This window comes from Equus przewalskii, chromosome 10 (genome assembly GCF_037783145.1).
Source record: "Equus przewalskii isolate Varuska chromosome 10, EquPr2, whole genome shotgun sequence".
Taxonomy (NCBI): Eukaryota; Metazoa; Chordata; class Mammalia; order Perissodactyla; family Equidae; genus Equus; species Equus przewalskii.
In genome coordinates this window covers 57,097,112-57,116,963 of record NC_091840.1, presented here as the reverse complement: position 1 = coordinate 57,116,963, position 19,852 = coordinate 57,097,112, and the positions used below count along the sequence as shown (strand labels likewise).

The 19,852-nt window shown below is 42.9% G+C and overlaps 1 protein-coding gene across 5 annotated transcripts in view; it reads left to right on the top strand.

The window, feature by feature from the left end:
- Positions 1–11,042: 11,042 nt before the first annotated feature.
- The window catches only part of TEKT3 (tektin 3), a 43,903-nt gene continuing 35,093 nt past the window's right edge, over positions 11,043–19,852 (top strand). For 2 of the 5 annotated variants that reach the window (XM_070561145.1, XM_070561141.1), the window contains exon 1: positions 11,156–11,291. The gene's annotated coding sequence lies outside the window, so the exon portion shown is untranslated. Of the gene's footprint in view, positions 11,292–19,852 lie in introns of all 5 variants that reach the window. The other 3 variants (XM_070561140.1, XM_070561143.1, XM_070561144.1) reach the window with 3 other exon arrangements.

The window sequence follows — 19,852 nt, the reverse complement described above, 5'->3', positions numbered from 1 at the left end:
CATTTTTGTTTTGACAAACTCCCATCAGGTTAAAGAGCTACAAGATTGTCTGTCTAACGAGTCAACCAGCCTTTCTGGGTGCTTCTCCCTCTTTAGAACTCCTGGAGCCCGGCTCCTTTCTAATGGCTCTCACTACGCTGGAGTTTACACCAGAGGGATTTTGCCCACGTCCCAGTGGATGATAACCTATTTAAGGATAAGAACAGGGGTCCACTTACAATGATGTAAACATTTAGCAGTGGCTTTCTGGGGAAAATGTATGTATATATACACACATAACTTTATTATACATCTTCATGTCATAAAGGATGTATAGCATCAGTTTATAAATAGTAATAAAACATACCATACTGTGTATTGTAAATTCCATGTGGCCAATTGATTTTCTCTGAATGCTTTTAGTGATTTTTGCTAGACTCTTATGTCTCTGGACAATTTATAGCTGCGATTGGTGAACAAGGGGAGTTCCGATCTGAATGTTGGTTGATATTTTCACTTACGTTAACAAGTAAGACAAAAATGAAGATCTGTGTTGGAACTTCATTCAATGACATGAGTGATTTCTTTGCTGAGTCACATAATTGTTTCCCAATAATAGAAGAGTATAACTTCAATTTTTTGTGCTTGTCACAATTCAATGGCTGTAGACAGGAGACACTTTTAAGTTTAATCTGCGCTATAGCATTTTCTCCATCACTGTCTCTAGTCTAGACAATCAATAAAACAGTAAATCAAGCCTTGATTTGTAGCTTTTGATGAATTCCATGATGTAAATACTCCCATCCTGATCAATTCCCATTTACCAGTGTGATGTCACTGAACCTGCGATCAGCAAGGAGGGCCAGGCCTGGGGGCGCAGCCATCAAGTTCACATGTGCCTCTTTGGCGGCCTGGGGTTTGCCGGTTCGGATCCCGGGTGTGGACATGGCACCGCTTGGCACGCCATGCTGTGGTAGGAGTCCCACATATAAAGTAGAGGAAGATGGGCACGGATGTTAGCTCAGGGCCAGTCTTCCTTAGCAAAATGAGGAGGATTGGCAGCAGATGTTAGCTCAGGGCTGATCTTCCTCACAAAAAAAAAAAAAAAAAAACGATCAGCAAGGAAGGCCATCGTTATGTAGTATTTCTACTGTAAAGATGAAATAGATGAAAATAAACTCAAGAGGATTAAAACAGTAGAATGTTGTAAAAGAATTAGAAAGTGATGAGTTTTTAGTATTTATTACCATTGTTTTAATATAATTTATTTAAATATATATTTATATAATTTAGTTTTTAATGATGACTGTGTTTAACAGCTGGCTTGCAAAATTTCTGCAAATTTAACAATGGGCTCTTGGGAGCCAGTAGAAACCAGTTCCAGCACGCCACTGCTAGTCACCTGTCATAACTCCTTGCCTTGCATGCTGAGGGCTAAAAGATGTTCAGTGATCCCATGAGTGATCTGAGTCCAGTAAATTAGAGACGCTGACTCTCTGACTCTATTTGACATGTGCTGTCTCCTTGACAAAATTCTAACAACCTTCCGGGGGTAGCTGAGTTCAGAAGCTAGTTTTTCTTAACTAATAGAGGTCCTATTGGCTTATCTGGACAAAATATGTTGTATCTCGGATAAAAACCAGCCTGCTCAGACCCATTAGTCTCTCTGCTTGTAGCAGTTACATTTCTTTAATAATACATAGTCTCTACCGAATCTTAGGGAGGATATTGCAAAATGGCCTCAGAACCTAAAATGTCAAATATTTAAGTAGCCTTGATATATTCCCCTGTGTTTTTTATACATAGTGCGAAGTATAATCAAAACCCTAATATTTGCCATTTTATGACTCTTAACAACACTAAACCAAAAAAATTTTCACCCTGTGAGTATCTTATCTGTGTCTTTGTTTGTCTCTTCCTTTAGATTATCAGGATCTCCCCACAGCATTTAATATGAGTAATTTTTGATGTTGATGATGATTAATTAAGAACATTGAATTGTCAATAGACACCAGGACTTTCTACACAGAACTTTAAATTCCAGGGAAGTCTCAGATCATATAAGAAAAGCCTTGAGGCCATGGAGAACAATTTATTGTCCGGCTATCTCAGCTGCTGAGGTGGCTGCTGATTAATTACTCCATAGTCCAGCTCACCTGATAACTCCAATCTGGATGGCTTTTTCCTTCAGTTTTACTTCTTCTGGAGAGAAAGAGAAGCAGTCCACTGCCCACCTCTGTAGAAGTAGGTGCCATTCTCCTTAGATGGGCTAAGTACTCCTAGCTCTTCCGGGACCACTCACAAGTGAGTATCTGAATTTGAATTGATTTTCTGGAAAGCACTGCAACAAAGTATCCGATTAATTTTCTTCCCTTCAGTCCAGTGAAGCACCATCGTCTCCATTTTATGGAGATAGCCAACTGACCTGGGGTGATTAGGGATTTGCCCAATATCATGTCACCAGTAAGCGCAGGGAGGGAAACTGGTCCTTCTTTCTCCAAGTGCTCATTCATTCGCTCATTCAACAAATCTGTACTAGGAGTACACCATAGCCTAAGCTCAATGGTAGGTAGTAAGGATAAAAAGGAGAATATATAAGAAGAATGTATAGCCGTTTGATGTAGGGGAAAGACCATGGGCTTTGGGGTCAGACAGACCTAGGTTGGACTCCAATTCTAATCTCCTGGTTGATGTGACCCTGGTCAAGTCAGCCTGTGAGTCCTTGTGACAGGGGAATCATATTATCAAACTTATGGTGTTATTGCAAGAGTCATAGATGCTACGTATGAAGCTGGTGCAGGGCAAGTGTTTCAAAAGTGGTTCTTGTGACTAAGGCTGGACAAATGCTGTCCCTGCCCTTGTAGGGCTCACAGTCTAATGGGGGAGAGTATATGTGAAAACATACGACAGTGAGATAACGGCTCTGATGGAAGCATAAGGAAAGAGAACCCTGTGGGAGCCCATCATTTCCACTTGATCAGGAGACCACATAAAAAAACGGGACCGTGGGCATGTCATTTAGCCTCTAGAATCACAGCTTCTCCCTTGCTAACCAGGAGAGCTGGAAGACGGTATCTAAACTTGACTGAGTCTATGTACCTTGGCTCTTTGGAAATACTCCCAATAAGGTGTGGCCTGTAATTTCATGCTATGAAGAAGTCTATTCAACGAAAAAAGCTGACTGTGATACACACCCCTATAAATCGCTTAGATACATAAGCAAAACATAACAGTGACAGCTGCTATCATCTTACCATTGTAAATGATAAAATTCTCACTGAGTGCATCACATGCTCAATTAAGTGTGAATCAGTCCTCCGTGAAGTACTTTTCTGTAAGTGTAGTGTTATATTCTGTACATTAAGCCCATTTGGATCCCATATCCAGTTCATAGACGGACATTGCTGCTTCCAAAAGTACTGATTCTCAAACATCACTCAAGGAGAAGAATACCGCTGATATAGATGGTGCAAATTTGAATAAAATGTCAAGAATCTGTTTCTAAGTAATTTCCAAGAATAATGATAAAGAATACATTTCAACAACTTACATTGTTCTAAAATTTAGACTGCAAACATTTCTATTATCTCTCCCACCTTTGACAATGCAAATGTTTCCGATTTCCCTATGTAAATAGCTATAAAAAGGGAATTACAGAATTGAGAGAATTTAGAAGGAGCAAGCAGATTAGAGACAGCTGGCTAAAAAGGCAATATTTTCTAGTTCCTTTTCCTAAACATTTCCTCTCACTCCAATACACTCACACCCCTATATACCTCTTTCACCTCTCTTCCTCTCTCTTTTTCTCCTTTTTCCTTTATTTTTCCATGAGCCTCTCTTCAACACAGCACCCTCTCCACTCCCACTCCTAGGCAAGAGGCTTAGAGGAGGAACTGTCATCAACTCACAACTGGGTTAGAATCTTTTATTGAATACACAGATAAATCCGTTATTTCTATACGGCTTTGGAGTATGTCTGTAATCAGCCAGACATGGACACAAATTTTTCTTTCTCTCACTGACACATATTTTAAGGACACATTTACTTCTAAACCAGGGTTTCCCAAACCGTGTTTCGAGGAACATTAGTCTCCCTTGGAGATGTTAAAAAGTGTTCTCAGTTTTAAAAACTCTGTGGTTAGAATCCTGTGGGAAAATACAAACTGGCACATTTAAGACTGAGAATTCCTGTGTTAAAGAAACCTGCTTAACTCTCTTTGTGCCAGAAATTCACAAATCTGTTTGATTATAGAATTATGATTGATTGATTAATGAAATGGCTTCTTTAACAGTCCAGGGAACACACTTTGGGAAACAGCTATCTATGCAATAAGAATCTTCTTTTTCCCATGCTAAAGAGCTGAGAAAGGGAAGTCTCTGGCTCCATCTCAGCCTCCAGGAGCTGCCCCTTCTGTGGTGGAAGCTGCAGTGGGGCTCCCTGTTTACTTTCTCACCCACACTTACAGTGGACAAGCTTCCCACTCATTGTTTCCTGCTCTGCCATCCAAGATGAGCGGAAGCTCGTCCACTATCCTATGCTCTTGCACATCTTTAAAGGATCCCACGTGGTAGCTGGGGGCCACTGTCAGCTATCTAGGCCCATGCTCTTGTGGTTCCATTGGACTCTGTGCTGACAGCAAACATCTTCTTCAAGGACACGAATCCCAGAACCTTGAGGAGGTTGTGTTTAAAGTCTCTTGGAGCACCCATCGTACCCTGCTCTGTGGCCCACTCAGTCTCCTTTCTAGAGGGTGTCTAAATCATTTGGACTGTCTTATTAACATGTTATCCCTAAAAAGTTGACTTTAAGAACTCCCAACAGGGGACCTCTGTCCCAGTGCCTGCTGTACCTGCTGTCATCGGGCTGAGACCCTTGTCTCGCCAGCAGGTCATCAGCGTGTATTGATGTGCGCTGGGGCAGTAGTACCTTCCTCACATGGGTGTTGCTGAGTTGAAGGACTTTACAGGTGTAAAGGGCAGCGCATGGCACGGTAATCATTCAAAGCTGCTGCTTCATGGTTGGTACTGTGTTTCTGATATATGACTTCTTTCAGGTTTAGTTGTTTATAGTACAGAGGTGAAGAGCATGGAAATGAAAGCCATATAGACCTGGATTCAAAGCATGGCTCTTCCTCCTGTTTGTGTGGCGTTGGGCAAGCTATCTGACCTCTCTAAACTTCTATCACCTCACCCAGAAAATGGAAATAATAATAGTCTATCCCATGCTGCCATTAGGAGCAATAAATGAGATGATGTATGTAAAGCCGTAGCACAATATATGGTATACAGCACAGAGTGAGGGTTCCTTAAATATTAATCATGATCTGTACTATGGTAGTGCAATAGTAGTGTGTGTGTGTGTGTGTGTGTGCAGATACAAGGAGTTTATAGTCTACATTGTGACACTGAAACATCAGTAAATAAGTATAGCATCAAATGGGTTATGCTATGTGTGCTATACAAACACATGACAAGATAAATTAAATTTTTTTAAAAATATTTTATTCTTTCCTTTTTCTCTCCAAAGCCCCCCAGTGCATAGTTGTATATTCTTCGTTGTGGGTCCTTCTAGTTGTGGCATGTGGGACGCTACCTCAGCGTGGTTTGATGAGCAGTGCCATGTCCGTGCCCAGGATTTGAACCAACGAAACACTGGGCCGCCTGCAGCGCAGCGCGCGAACTTAACCACTCAGCCACGGGGCCAGCCCCAAGATAAATTAATTTTGACAAGCAAAAGCAATAATGTTTTGGAGGTAGCATTTGCCCTTGATGTGAAAGAATGAGTAGCATTTTCACTGGCAAAGGTGGGGAGGACGAGAACTCCAGGTTGAGGGAACAGTCTGAGTAAATCACAGATGCCGAAAAATTCCGGGACGTCCTTGGGGCCCACTCGGAGGCTGGGAGGCTGGAGCAGGGTTGTGTGTTTCCCTGGCTTTGGGATCGCGGAGTAGGGAGGGAGGGTTGGAAAGCTAGGCTGGGTCACGGAGGGCCTTGGATGCTGACCTGAGGTGTTTAGGTCTCGTTTTCTAAACTGAGGAACCGGCAAAGCTTTCTGAGCAGGAGAATGGTGAGGTTCACTCCATATTTTTGAGTGAAGGCAGATCCCGTGTCTCTTCAGCAGCAGTTCGGTGGATCCTCTTGTTCTGCCGCTGGGGCCAGGACTCCTACTTTCGTCCCTGCTATAGCACTTGGCAGAGGACCAGACATGTAACAAGTCCATCAAATAAACGTATGTGGGGCTACTGTCAGGACCTTGGGTTTTTTGAGTGTTGGAGTGGCTGTGTAGATGCCAGGGGGTTTTCTCTCGTCAATCGCGTTGTGGTTTGGAACCAGAAACAGTCTGTGAGCTCAGCCTTGGGGAAGGTTTCATTCACCCTTTGGAAGTTGTGGGAGGCAGAACATACCTCGTCAGAGGCATGGATATAATATAATCTCCTCGGTGCTGGCAGCAGGTTAACTGCTGAGCACTCCGTGGTGAGCAAAACAGACCTGGTTCCTACCCTCCTGGCAATTATATTCTGGAAGGGAACTCAGATATTAATTAAATAACCACACAAATAAACAAATAACTGGAAACTGTGATAAATGCCATGAGGGAAAGGAGCTGGGGGAGTACAGCAAGGGGATCCAATTGAGTCTAGGTGACCTCTCTAGGGAAGTGATTTGAGGGGATAAAAGTGGTCCAGGCAGAGGGAAAAGCACGTGCAAAAGCCCCGAGGTGGTTAAACAGCATAGAACATGAAAAAACCCAAACAAAGGCCAGTGTGGCTAGCATAGAGCAAGTGAGGAAGAGAGAGGCATGGGACGAGGTCAGGGGACTGGGAAGAATGCAGTCATTCGGGGTACTGGTCGTGTCAAGGAGCATGGGTGTTATTTTACATACAGTGGAAAGTTGTGGCATTGTTTTTAAAAGATCACTTTGGCTGCTGTAGTGGAGCAAGATCAGAAACTAGAATCCAAGCTAGAGGGTTATTCCCATAATCCAGGTAGGAGGTGTGGTAGCTTCAACTAGGATAATGATATTGGAGACTAAGAGAAAGGGACTTTTTTTTGAGGAAGATTAGCCCTGAGCTAACATCTGCCACCAATCCTCCTCTTTTTTGCTGAGGAAGACTGGCCCTGAGATAACATCCGTGGCCATCTTCCTCTATTTTATACGTGGGATGCCTACCACAGCATGGCTATTGCCAAGCGGTGCCATGTCCGCACCCAGGATCCTAACTGGTAAACTGTGGACCACCGAAGTGGAACATGTGAACTTAACTGCTGAGCCACCAGGCTGGCCCCAAAAGGGACATATTTAAGTTATCTTTTTTGGAGACAGAGTTGGCAGGAGTTGGTGACGCACTAGAGGTATGGATGAGGGAGAGGGCGCATTAATGAGGACTCCAAAGTTTCTGTCTGAGCTGCTAGTGGTTCTATTTACAGAGAAAGGGAACTCTGGTGGAAGAGCAGACCCAACGCTGTGCTCTTCGCTGTAGAACATTCATAAGAAGATTGACACACCTCCCTACTGTCAGGGAACGCACCATGGACTTGGAGAGCCAAGGCTGCACCCAGGAAACCTAAAGCCAAACTTGGGATATTCAGTATAACTTGTGGTCAGATGGACGAAAGGTAAGAGGTAGAGGAGTCAGAGAGCTTCTGGAAAGAGAAGGCAGGCCAGCTTTTGGGCAGGTGGCGAGGAGGGGAGAGAGCACGAGGAGTGTGATGAACGACACAGACCATTGCACAGGGAGAGGCACAACGTCTGCACCGGGGCAGAGCAGTGAAGGGGCCAGCCTGTCGTCCCCGCCAGCCCCACTCTGGGCCTTTGCTTCTGCTGCCTCCTGGAATGCTCTTTCTTATTCAGTTTTCACTTTCCCTGTAGCAAAGAAGAGTTGGTTCCACGATGTGCTCACTGTGCCCTGGACGATGGATGTCCGCGGCAGCACCCGGAACGGTTGGCTGCACTCACTTTCCTGCCTTTCCGAGCTTGGGAGCTCCTTGAGGGCAGGGACAGTGTGTTATTTGTGTTCTTCTCCCCCATGCCTGGCACACAGGAGCAGGCACTCAACAAGCAATAGTTGAATGAAAGAACGAGAGATTTCTAGCCTGTGATCTTATCATCACTGGGGATGGTGAAGCAGAGGGACAAGAGGGCTTCCTCTTTGTGTTTCGCTTTGAACACTGGGTCCCTCACACACGTAAGGAGACTTGCTAAACATTATGCGACATAATTTGTATGGATGAGACATTTGTTGAGCCCAAGGAGCTTATGATCTAGGAGAGACATAGTGGAGGGTGGTGGCAATAGGCTGTCCCAGACGCAGTTTGTCAAACCAGGCTGGAGCACTGGGTCAGAGATGGAGATGCAGGAGTTAACAACTTAGACACGGAACTTGACTCCTGGGGCACAGAGGTAGTCATGAGATTAGGCAGAAATCCACGGAGAGGCCATGGGCATATACCATTTATTTAGGGATTTGACAGGGAAAGGAAATAGGTCAATAACTTGAAGAAGCAGGGAAGCCTAATGGCTTAATTCAATAACAGCAATGGTTGGGGTATGCTGGAAGATGGAAGGGACGGTACCTGGAGAGGAAGAGAAGTGGAAGATGCTGGAGAGTGGAGAAAATATTTCGATATCTGGATGGCAGGATGCAACAAGGTTCTGAGTGAGCACTAACAAGAAAATCTTTTTCTAAGGATGAGGGCATGAGTAAGAGAAGAGAAGGGGGTAGTAAGGTCAGGAGGGGCAGACACAGGCATGGGTGATGACTTGGCTTTCATATAGTTGGAGCTACGCTTTCCACTCACCAGGAGTCTTGGGTGACTAGGCATGAAATGGGAGTTTTAGAAGAGATGGTCCTTTGTGAAGTAGGGAGATGCACAAAGCTGGGTGAACAGATTTCTGAAGAGTAGCATCAAAGCTTAGATGGAGCGTGAATGGCACTGACGTGTAGTGAGTGTCATATGCTAAAACGGTAGCACAGCTTAGTTTGGGAGGAGGGATAGAGGCGGCAGGCTGTGGGCATGAGTCATCATGAGGATGGAAACAGAGAATGGGAGTCAAGGGGTGGTGATAGATAGGACCATACTTGGTTTCTGATGGGGAAGTATCGGCAAAAAAACAACAACAACAACAAAAAAAAACCAAGCAAAGTCTGCTTTATTGCTTTTCTACTTCCGTACCTTTGATGATCTCCTGTCCCACTAGTCATCACACACTCATTCTTTTACTCAACAAATATTGACTGAGCACCTCCTTGGTGACAGGTACCAAGCCACGTACTGCAGATAGAGAGATGACAGAAACGGACGTGTCCCAGGACTTACGGAGCTGCTGAGAAAAGTGAGGTTGAATTAGCTGAATGCAGGTTGTTTTGCTGTATCTTTGTAAACAGGTAAATAAGCGCTGTAGGAGGGCTCCACTGAAGAAGAAAGCTGAAAGTTGAGACAACCTCTTAATTCTGCCACAGACTTGATGATCATGGAACAAAATTTTTTTAGAGGAGGCATCTAAATTATTTTTTTAAATCCGTCAGTTCTTTCTGTGGAGACCAGAGTTGGCCAATGTAACCTGACATTTTAGTAAGAAGGTTTTAAAACTTCACTGACTCAATTTTTCACTCAAAACACCAACTTCTGCTGTAATTTCACCTGCTTATTTTTAAATCAGACATTTAATGAATTTGATATTGCTAAGTGCAATGAGATTAGGCATTTTGACATGTGCAAGGCACAAAGATTGTGTGTCAGTTGTAAGGAGTTTGAAAGCAACTAAAGCTGTTTTGGGACCATGGCAGGCCTTCTGGCAGGCAACCTTTTGGACCCATGGTGGCATTCACTGTGTCTGCAGCCTGCAGGTATCAGCAAGGCCCACCCGGAGCTCTGAGAATTAATACAAAATGTAACACACTATGTATGAGAAAAAGTAATAAAAAAAGGTAGCTCAGGATGAAATGTTTTTAGGCTGGAAATAGAAAGAGTTGCTGATAGGAAACATAGGAAGACAAAAGGTCAAGGTTGGCAGCACCCTGGCCTGTGGTCTTGGAGCCTAGACGTGGCTGGTCCAATCCTGTGGTTAGGCTACTGAGTACTTCTGATCATCAGGTGTTGTGTGTAGTTTTCCTACTTGGGGAAAGTATTCTGGGCTTGTCTCCATTTTCACAAGTGCCATGTTGCATAATGTAAACCCTTGTGATGGCATTCCAACTTTTCTACTCTAGGTTCCTAGGAGTTCGGTTAGCCTGAGTTAGCCTCTAACAAGCCCTGAAAACAGACAGAATCAAGTTTCTGAATTGGCGAAGCTGAGGCCCCCAACCTGGAGTCACTTGGCTGAGGTCTGTCAGGGGCTGGCCAGACTGCCTTATCCTGGCAGGTGTCCCCCAGCATCACCTTTTGGTGGAGTGGCACGCAGGGGTTTCCAGACAAATCAGGAATGATTAACTGAAGGCTTCATTTTCTTTAGCTTTAATAGTACCCCGTGAGTTCTCCTGCTGCCCCACATTTGGACTGCTGCCTTGTGGAAAGAGAGTCTTGAAGTTTGACAGATCTGAGTTTAGTACCTAGGTGACCTTGCTTAAATCAGTTGACTTCTCCAAGCTTCAGTTTCTTCATGTAAAATGTAAACTCCTACTACAGGGTTGTAAGGAGGTTGCCTGGATGAATAGTGAAGTACATAAGACATGTGGCCCAGGGCCCAGACAAAATAGTAAGGGACACTGTTTACAGAAATGCTTGCTAAAGAGAGAGAGGGAAAGCCCCCAGTCTTTGCCTTAGTGAGAGGAAAGGGGAAGATCACTAGATAATCTCATCAAGGGAGAAGCTCTGCTGAACTGAAGACAGGCGTAACTGGGGGGCTGTCAGCATCCCAGGACAGGCGGTAAAGCCCCAGACAGCCCTGCTGCATCTAGACGGGTTTCCAAGCTCTTGGCAGCTGGAGGGGCTCCGAATCAGGTGCCTCAGGAGAGGCGGGGGGAATCACCGCGGCCTCCACTGGCCCTTCAGCTTCTCCTTCACCTCGCGGACCGGCGCGTCTCCGGGGAAGCTTGGTTACTAAGCGCGAGAGCGTCCATGGCAACCGCCTCCCCAGCGGTTCCCTCGGCTCCTCCGGCTCCCGCCGGCCTCTCCTCTCATCAGCCAATCGGCTCCCTGCGAGGCCGCAGGGGCGGCCGTTGAGTGGTCCGCGGGCGCTGACGTCACAGGTGGGCAAGGCGGGGCCAGGGCCCGACCTGCGGGTCTGAGGCTCAGCGGGCGGTCGGCGGAGGGGCTGGGACCCTTCCGGCTCGCCGCCCCTTCCCCGCCCCTTGCCTGGCATCCGCTGGCAGGTGAGTGGTCTCGTGGGCTCCTGCCTGCCTCTGGGACGACCCCGCCAAGGTCCCCTTTCCCAATCAGGGCTCCAACGTCTGACCTCAGAAGTCTGGGTGAGGTGAAAACCCTGAGATTCCTCCCCCAGATCTCTTCTCTACTTCTGCCCCCCAAATAAAAAGCATGCAAACCCACAGGCACCCCCTACCCGGTCCCCAACTCCATGTCTTCATAACTTATCTTTCTGATGCCTTTAAAGGATTGGGAAGTTATTTCTAAATGCGGAACCAGGGAAGGGGCGTCCGAATCCCCGATCTGCTGCTAACACGTATTTCTTATACCTGTTAGCAGTGCTGTGCTTGGTCCTCAAACACTGTACCTTGTTCTCCTTGCTTCATTGGCCGGGTTTTCCAAGTGCAGCCAAGGGGAGGGCTGTACAGTCACCTGGCTGTTCAGAGAGAGGTCCTGAATTCAGATCAAGACAGGTGTCCTCTCGCTGCCCGCGGCCCTTTCTGTTTAGCTCTCCGTGTGAAGCTCTCACTTGTATTTTGACAATAGACCAAGCCTTGTATGTTTTCTCCCTGGATGCTTGTGGTGGTGTAGAGAAATAGACATTTTAGAAATGGATAAAATTATTCCTTTAGTCATTGTGAAAAAAGCAAGTAAATAGTTTTAATAATAGGCAGAGTGTTTTGAGATATCTGATAAAATATTCCACTTTTTTCTTTCTTAAAAGGAAATATTGCACACAATAAGTAGAGTGTTCAAGCATCCATGTACCCACACCTCACTTAAAAAAACAAAACAGGTGTTTTGGGCAGGAATGAGGCCTCCTATGTACCCTTGGGAATCCCGTTCCCCTCTCTCCTGCCTCACCTACCAGAATTTAGTGTTTACCTATACTCTGCATTTTTATATTTCACTAGTTATGAATTTATATAGTGTTTTTTTTTATATTGAGGTTATGATAGTTTACAATATTGTGAAATTTCAATTGTAGATGATTATTTGTCAGTAACCTTATGGGTGCCCCCTTTCACCCTTTGTGCCCACCCCTCACCGCCCTTCCCCAGGTAACCATTAAATAGTTCCCTTTGTCCACGTGTTTGTTTATCTTCCACATATGAGTGAAATAATACAGTGTTTGCCTTTCTCTTTCTGGCTTATTTTGCTTAACATAATACCCTCAAGGTCCATCCATGTTGTTGAGAATGGGATGATTTTGTCACTTTCTATGGCTGAGTAGCATTCCATTGTACATATATACCATATCTTCTTTATCCAATCGTTAATTGATGGAACTTGGGTTACTTCCACATCTTGGCTATTGTGAATAATGCTGCAATGAACATAGGGGTGCCTAAGTCTCTTTGAATTGTTGATTTCAAGTTCTTTGGATAGATACCCAGTGGTGGGATAGCTGGGTCATATGTATTTTTATTTTTAGTTTTTTGAGAAATCTCCATACTGTCCATAGTGGCTGCACCAGTTTGCATTCCTACCAGCAGTGTATGAGCATTCCTTTTTCTCCACATTCTCTCCAACATTTGCTACTTTTTGTCTTGGTTATTATAGCCATTCTAATGGTGTAAGGTGATATATTAGTGTAGCTTTGACTTGCATTTTCTTGATGATCACTGATGTTGAGCATCTTTTCATGTGCCTATTAGCCATCTGCATATCTTCTTTGGAGAAATGTCTGTTCATATCCTCTGCCCATTGTTTTGATTGGGTTGTTTGAGTTTTTGTTGTTGAGTTGTGTGAGTTCTCTATATATTATTGACATTACCCCTTTGTCAGATATATGATTTGCAAATATTTTCTCCCAGTTGATGGGTTGTCTTTTTGGTTTCATCATGGTTTCCTTTGCCTTGTAGAAGTTCTTTAGTCTGATGAAGTCCCACTTGTTAATTTTTTCTTTTGTTTCCCTTGTCCAACAAGACATGGTGTCCACACAGATCCTTTTAAGACTGATGTCACACAGTGTACTGCCTATATTTCTTCTAGAAGTTTTATGGTTTCAAGTCTTATCTTCAAGTCTTTGATCCATTTTGAGTTTATTTTTGTGAATGTCGTAAGAGAATGGTCTACTTTTATTCTTTCGCATGTGGCTGTCCAGTTTTCCCAACACCATTTATTGAAGAGACTTTCCTTTTCTCCATTGTATGTTCTCAGCTCCTTTGCTGAAGATTAGCCGTCTGTAGATGTGCTGTTTAATTTCTGGGCTTTCGGTTCTGTTCCATTGATCTGTGTGCCTGTTTTTGTGCCAGTACCATGCTGCTTTGATTACTATAGCTTTGTAGTATATTTTGAAGTCAGGGATTGTGATGCCTCCAGCTTTGTTCTTTTTTCTCAGGACTGCTTTAGCTATTAGGGGTCTTTTGTTGCCCTATGTGAATTGTAGGATTCTTTGTTCTATTTCCGTGAAGAATGTCATTGGAACTCTGATTGGGATTGCATTGAATCTGTAGATTGCTTTGGATAGTATGGACATTTTAACTATGTTTATTCTTCCAATCCATGTGCATGGAATGTCTTTCCATTTCTTTATGTCATCATCACTTTCTTTCAGTAAAATCTCGTAGTTTTCGTTGTATAAGTCTTTCACTTCCTTGGTTAAATTTATTCCAAAGTATTTTATTCTTTTTGGTCGAATTGTGAATGGGATTGTGTTCTTGAGTTCTCTTTCTGTTAGTTCGTTATTAGAGTATAGAAATGTGGCTGAGTTTTGTAAGTTGATTTTGTACCCTGCAACTTTGCTGTAGTTGTTCATTATTTCTAATAGCTTTCTGATGGATTTTTTAGAGTTTTCTATATGTAGAATCATGTCCTCTGCAAACAGTGAGAGTTTCACTTCTTCATTGCCTATGTGGATTCCTTTTATTTCTTTTTCCTGCCGAATTGCTCTGGCCAACACCTCCAGTACTATGTTGAATAAGAGTGGTGAAAGTGGACACCCTTGTCTTGTTCCTGTTCTCAGACGTATGGCTTTCAGTGAGTATGATGTTTGCTGTGGGTTTGTCATATATGGCCTTTATTATGTTGAGGTACTTTCCTTCTATACCCATTTTATTGAACATTTTTATCATAAATGGATGTTGGATCTTGTCAAATGCTTTCTCTGTGTCTATTGAGATGATCATGTGGTTTTTGTTCCTCATTTTGTTAATGTGGTGTATCACATTGATTGATTTGTGGATGTTGAACCATCCCTGTGTCCCTGGTATGAATCTCACTTGATCATGATGTATGATCTTTTTAATGTATTGCTGTATTCAGTTTGCCAATATTTTGTTGAGGATTTTTCATCTATGTTCATCAGCGATATTGGCCTGTAATTTTTCTTCATTGTGTTCTCCTTGTCTGGCTTTCGTATCAGAGTGATGTTGGCCTCATAGAATGTGTTAGGAAGTGCTCCATCTTCCTCAGTTTTCTGGAATAGTTTGAGAAGGATAGGTATTAAATCTTCTTTGAATGTTTGGTAGAATTCTCCAGAGAAGCTGTCTGGTCCTGGACTTTTATTTTTGAGGAGGTTTTTGATTACTGTTTCAATCTCTTTACTTGTGATTGGTCTATTCAGATTCTCTATTTCTTCTTGATTCAATTTGGGGAGGTTGTAAGAGTCTATGAATTTATCCATTTCCTCCAGGTTGTCCAATTTGTTATAGTTTTTCATAGTATTCTCTTATAATCTTTTGTATTTCTGTGGTATCTGTTGTAATTTCTCCTCTTTCATTTCTATTGTTGTTTACTTGAGTCTTCTCTCTTTTTTTCTTAGTGAGCCTGGCTAAGAGTTTGTCAATTTTGTTTATTTTCTCGAAGAAACAGCTTTTTGTTTCATTGATCCTTTTTACTGTCTTTTTTGTTTCAATTTCATTTATTTCTGCTGTGATTTTTATTATTTCCCTCCTTCTACCAAGTTTGGGCTTTGTTTGTTCCTCTTTTTATAATTCTGTTAGGTGTAGTTTGAGATTGCTTATTTGAGATTTTTCTTGTTTGTTGAGGTGAGCCTGTATTGCAATGAATTTCCCTTGTAGGACTGCTTTTGCTGCATCCCAAATGAATTGGTATTGTGTGTTTTCATTTTCATTTGTCTCCAGATAATATTCAATTTCTCCTTTGATTTCTTCAATGATCCATTGTTCATTCAGTAGCATGTTGTTTAATGTCCACATCTTTGCCCCTTTCCCAGCTTGTTTCTTATCACTGATTTCTAGTTTCATAGCATTATTGTCAGACAAGATGCTTGATATTATTTCAATCATCTTAAATTTGTTGAGGCTTGCTTTGTTTCCCAAGATATGGTCTATCCTGGAGAATGTTCCATGTGCACTTGAGAAGAACATGTAACCTGCTGTTTTTCAATGGATTGTTCTATATATGTCTATTAAATCCATCTGGTCTAGTTTTCTATTTAATTCTACAATTTCCTTGTTGACTTTCTGTCTGGATGATCTACCCATTGGTGTAAGTGGGGTGTGAGGTCCCCTACTATTATTGTATTGTTGTTAATGCCTCCTTTTAGGTTTGTTAATAGTTGCTTTATGTACTTTGGTGCTCCTGTGTGGGGTGCATGTATGTTTATAAGTGTTATGTCTTCTTGGTGGAGTGTCCCTTTTATCATTATATACTGCCTATCTTTGTCTCTCTCTACCTGTTTTGTCTTGAAGTCTACTTTGTCTGATATAAGTATGGTGACTCCTGCTTTATTTTGTTCACCATTAGCTTTGAGTATCGTCTTCCATCCCTTCACTCTGAGTCTGTGTTTGTCTTTGGGGCTGAGATGTGTTTGCTGGAGGAAGCATCTTGTTGGGTCTTGTTTTTTAATCCATCCTGCCACTCTGTGTCTTTTGATTGGAGAATTCAATCCATTTATATTTAGAGGGATTATTCATATATGAGGGCCTTATGCTGACATTTTATTGCTTGTTTTCCTGTTCTCCTGCATTTCCTTTGTTTCTCGTCCCATGTATTTCAGACTACCAGTTCAGTTAGGTGGTTTTATATGCTAGTTTTCTTAGTTTTATCCTTATTTATAATTTGTGTCTCTGTTCTAATTATTTGTTTACTGGTTACCATGTGGTTTGTATAAACATCTCATAGATTACATAGTCCATTTTCTGATGGTTTCTTATTTCCTTAGACTAAGCCAGTTCCATTCCTCTCCTCTTCCCCTTCTAAGTTGTTATTGTCACATCTTATTTAATCTTGCATTGTGAGTTTGTTGTTAAAATGACAAGATTATATTTATTCTTGGTTTTTTCTTTCCATTTATCTTTAATATTATATTTAAGCATTTGCTAACCTGTTCTGATGGAGAGCTGCAATTTTCTGATTTTGTCTATTTACTTATCTCCTTGCTCAGGGTTTTGTAATCCCTTTCCTTTTTCTTTTCTTTTTTTTTTTTTTTCCAGGTATGAGGGCCTTCCTGAGGATTTCTTGTAGGGAGGAGTCTTGTGGCAATGAACTCCTTTAACTTTTGTTTATCTGGGAAAGTTTTTATTTCTCTATCATAGTTGAAGGATATTTTCACTGGATAGAGTATTCATGGCTGAAAGTTTCTGTCTTTCAGAATTTTGAAACTATCATTCCACTCTCCTATCCTGTAAGGTTTTGCTGAGAAATCTTCTGACAGCCTGATAGGGGTTCCTTTGTAGGTTATTTTCTTCTGCCTTGCTGCCCTTCATATTTTCTCTTTTTCGTTGACTTTTGCAAGCTTCACTACTATATGCCTTGGGGTTGGTCTTTTTACATTGATAAAATTTGGAGATCTATTGGCTTCTGTCACATAGATTTTCAGCTCCCTCCCCAGGTTTGGGAAGTTCTCAGCTATTATTTCTTTGAACAAGCTTTCTGCTTCATTCTCCTTCTCTTCTCCCTCTGGGATACCTATAATCCTTATGCTGCATTTCCTAATTGAGTCGGATATTTCTTGGAGAGTTTCTTCATTTCTTTTTAGTCTTAGTTCTCTCTCCTCCTCTGTCTGAAGCATGTCTATATTCCTGTCCTCCAGACTGCTAATTCTGTCCTCCATAATGTCAGCCCTACTGTTCAGGGAGTCCAGATTTTTCTTTATCTTCTCCATTGTGTTTTTCATCTCCAACATTTCTGATTGGCTCCTCTTTATAGTTTCACACTCTTTTGTGACATAGCTCCTTAATTCATTCAGTTGTCTATCTCTATTCTCTTTTAACTCGTTGAGTTTTATAATAATAGCTATTTTGAATTCTTTGTCATTTAGGTTATAGATTTCTGTGTCTTCAGGACTGATTTCTGGGTACTTCTCATTTTCCTTCTGTTCTGGAGATTTAATATATTTTTTTCACACTGCTTGATGGTGTGGATTTGTGCCCTTGTGTAGAGACAGAATTTGGTTTCAGCTTCCACTTGCTGCCACTGGGGGGAGGGGCAGGAGCTGTGTAATCTGCACCAAGCAGGATCCCCATTAGCTCTTCCTGTCTGAATCTGTGCAACTCCTTGGGATCGCAGAGGCCCTGTGGCATCTCCCACCAAGTATGGGAACAATCACAGAGGGGCTCTGGGTTGCTGCTGCCTGCTCCCACAGACCTGCCTAGATGTGCTCCCCCATAAGGGACCACAGTGGTGTTATGGGCTTTCAAGGCAGCCAGGAGCTTGTTTGCCCAGACTCGCAGCTCTGCCTCCATCTGGCCCTAGTTTGTACCAGCTGTTGTTTTCGGTGAGTGGGGCCTCCCCACTGGGTTTGAGCCAGTGGTGCTCCCTGGGACTGTGGTGGGATTGTGGACTCTCCCACTGGTTGAGGGAGTGATCATACAGGGGTTCAGGGCTGCTGCCTCCTGCTCCCACCGTCCTGTCAGTCATACTGCCTCTTTGGAGCTGCTGTGATACTGTGGACGTTTGCAGTAGCTGGGGGCACTTTTGCCCAGGCTGCAGATACACCACCATCTGTTCCTAGGTTGCACCAGCCTTTGCACTTGGTGGGTGGGAACTCCCCATTGGGACGGAGCCCAAGTTACTCCCCAGGGCTGTGGTAGGACTGTGGACATTCCCACTGGACCAAGGAGTGATCACACTGGGGCTCAGGGTTGTTACTGCATGCTCCCACAGTCCTGCTGGGTCTCACTTGCCCTTTTGGGGCCACAGCAGAGCTATGGGCGTCTAAGGCAGCCAAGGGGCTGTTTGCCCAGACTTGCAGCTACACCGCCTCTGCACCTAGGTTGCACTAGCCTTTGTCCTTGGTGGGTGGGGCCTCCCCACTGAGTCTGAGCCCGAGACACTCCCTGGGGCTGCAGTGGGACTGTGGGCTTTCCCACTGGACTAAAGCGCAACCATGGGGGACTCAGGGCTGCAGTCACCTGTTTCCATAGTTGCGCCGAGGTGCACGCCCACCCTCGGGGCTGCAGCCGTGCTATGAGCGCATTAACCAGGAGAGCAGTCGCTCATGGGTACTGGGCTGTCCGGGGGCGCAGAGTTCTCACCTATCTCCACCTCCTCCCCAGGGGTAGTCCTTCCACTCTCCGATGTATTGCAGTGGAGGTCTCTCAGGCATCCTGAGGGGCTGTGTGAGTATCCTCCATTGATCAATGAATGTCCATTTAGTTGTAGTTCGAGGGGGGAGAGATAGAAGGAACTGCTCACTCTGCCATGTTACTGACATGACTCCTATAGTGTTATTTTTTAAGTTTACTATTTTTAAGTTTTAAGTTTAATGATATCATGCTATATATGGTCTAGGTTGTTCATTTAAACTCTTGTGTGATCATTTTTGTAGGAATTTACCATAAGTTACATATGCATACTCCTGTTGACGGACTTTTAGGCAGTTCCCTTTTAAAAATTATTAGAAACATATTCTTATGCATTCTAATTATGTACATACTTGAGTTTCTCTAGGTAAATATCAGAAAGTTGAATTGCTGAGTCATAGGGAATGTCCTTTTTCAACTTTACCAGATGCTGTCACATAGCTCTCCAATGTGTAGTAATTTATACTTCCACCATCAATGAACAGAGTTCCTTATCGAACTTTCTCTTGGAAGAAAGATATTATTTAGCTTTTCCTGCATTCTTACTTAATATATACATAAAGAGAAATTACTTAAACATCAAAACCTGATATCAGTTTTTCTAATTCTGGTATTTATTAATGTATTGGGGCAATGTTTTATTCTGCTTCAGATTGAAACTGCAAGTAATAAAATGGATCTGACCAAAGAAACTAAATGGGGTTGTATGAGGTCATTTCAAGCCTGTGCTTGCTACTCATTGGAGGCAGGGCATGGAGCAAGTCACGGTAACCTCTGTACTTGTCATGTCTTCTGCAGAAAATGATCTATAGGTTTTTATACCTTAAAATGTTTATGATTTTAAAGTCTTGCCTTAATATGCTAATAAAATATGTTTTTTCAACTTGAGGCTACCTTTTGGATTGGAAATAGAGCTTCCTAGTACTGACAATCTCTGTGTGATTAATCATATTTTTAGCATGTCAGTATTTATAGAAGATGATTATAGCACTTTTCCATTATGTAAATAACTATTGACCTCACATTAAATGAACATAGTCAAACACTGTATTTGACTTTTTGTAGCATGTCTCACT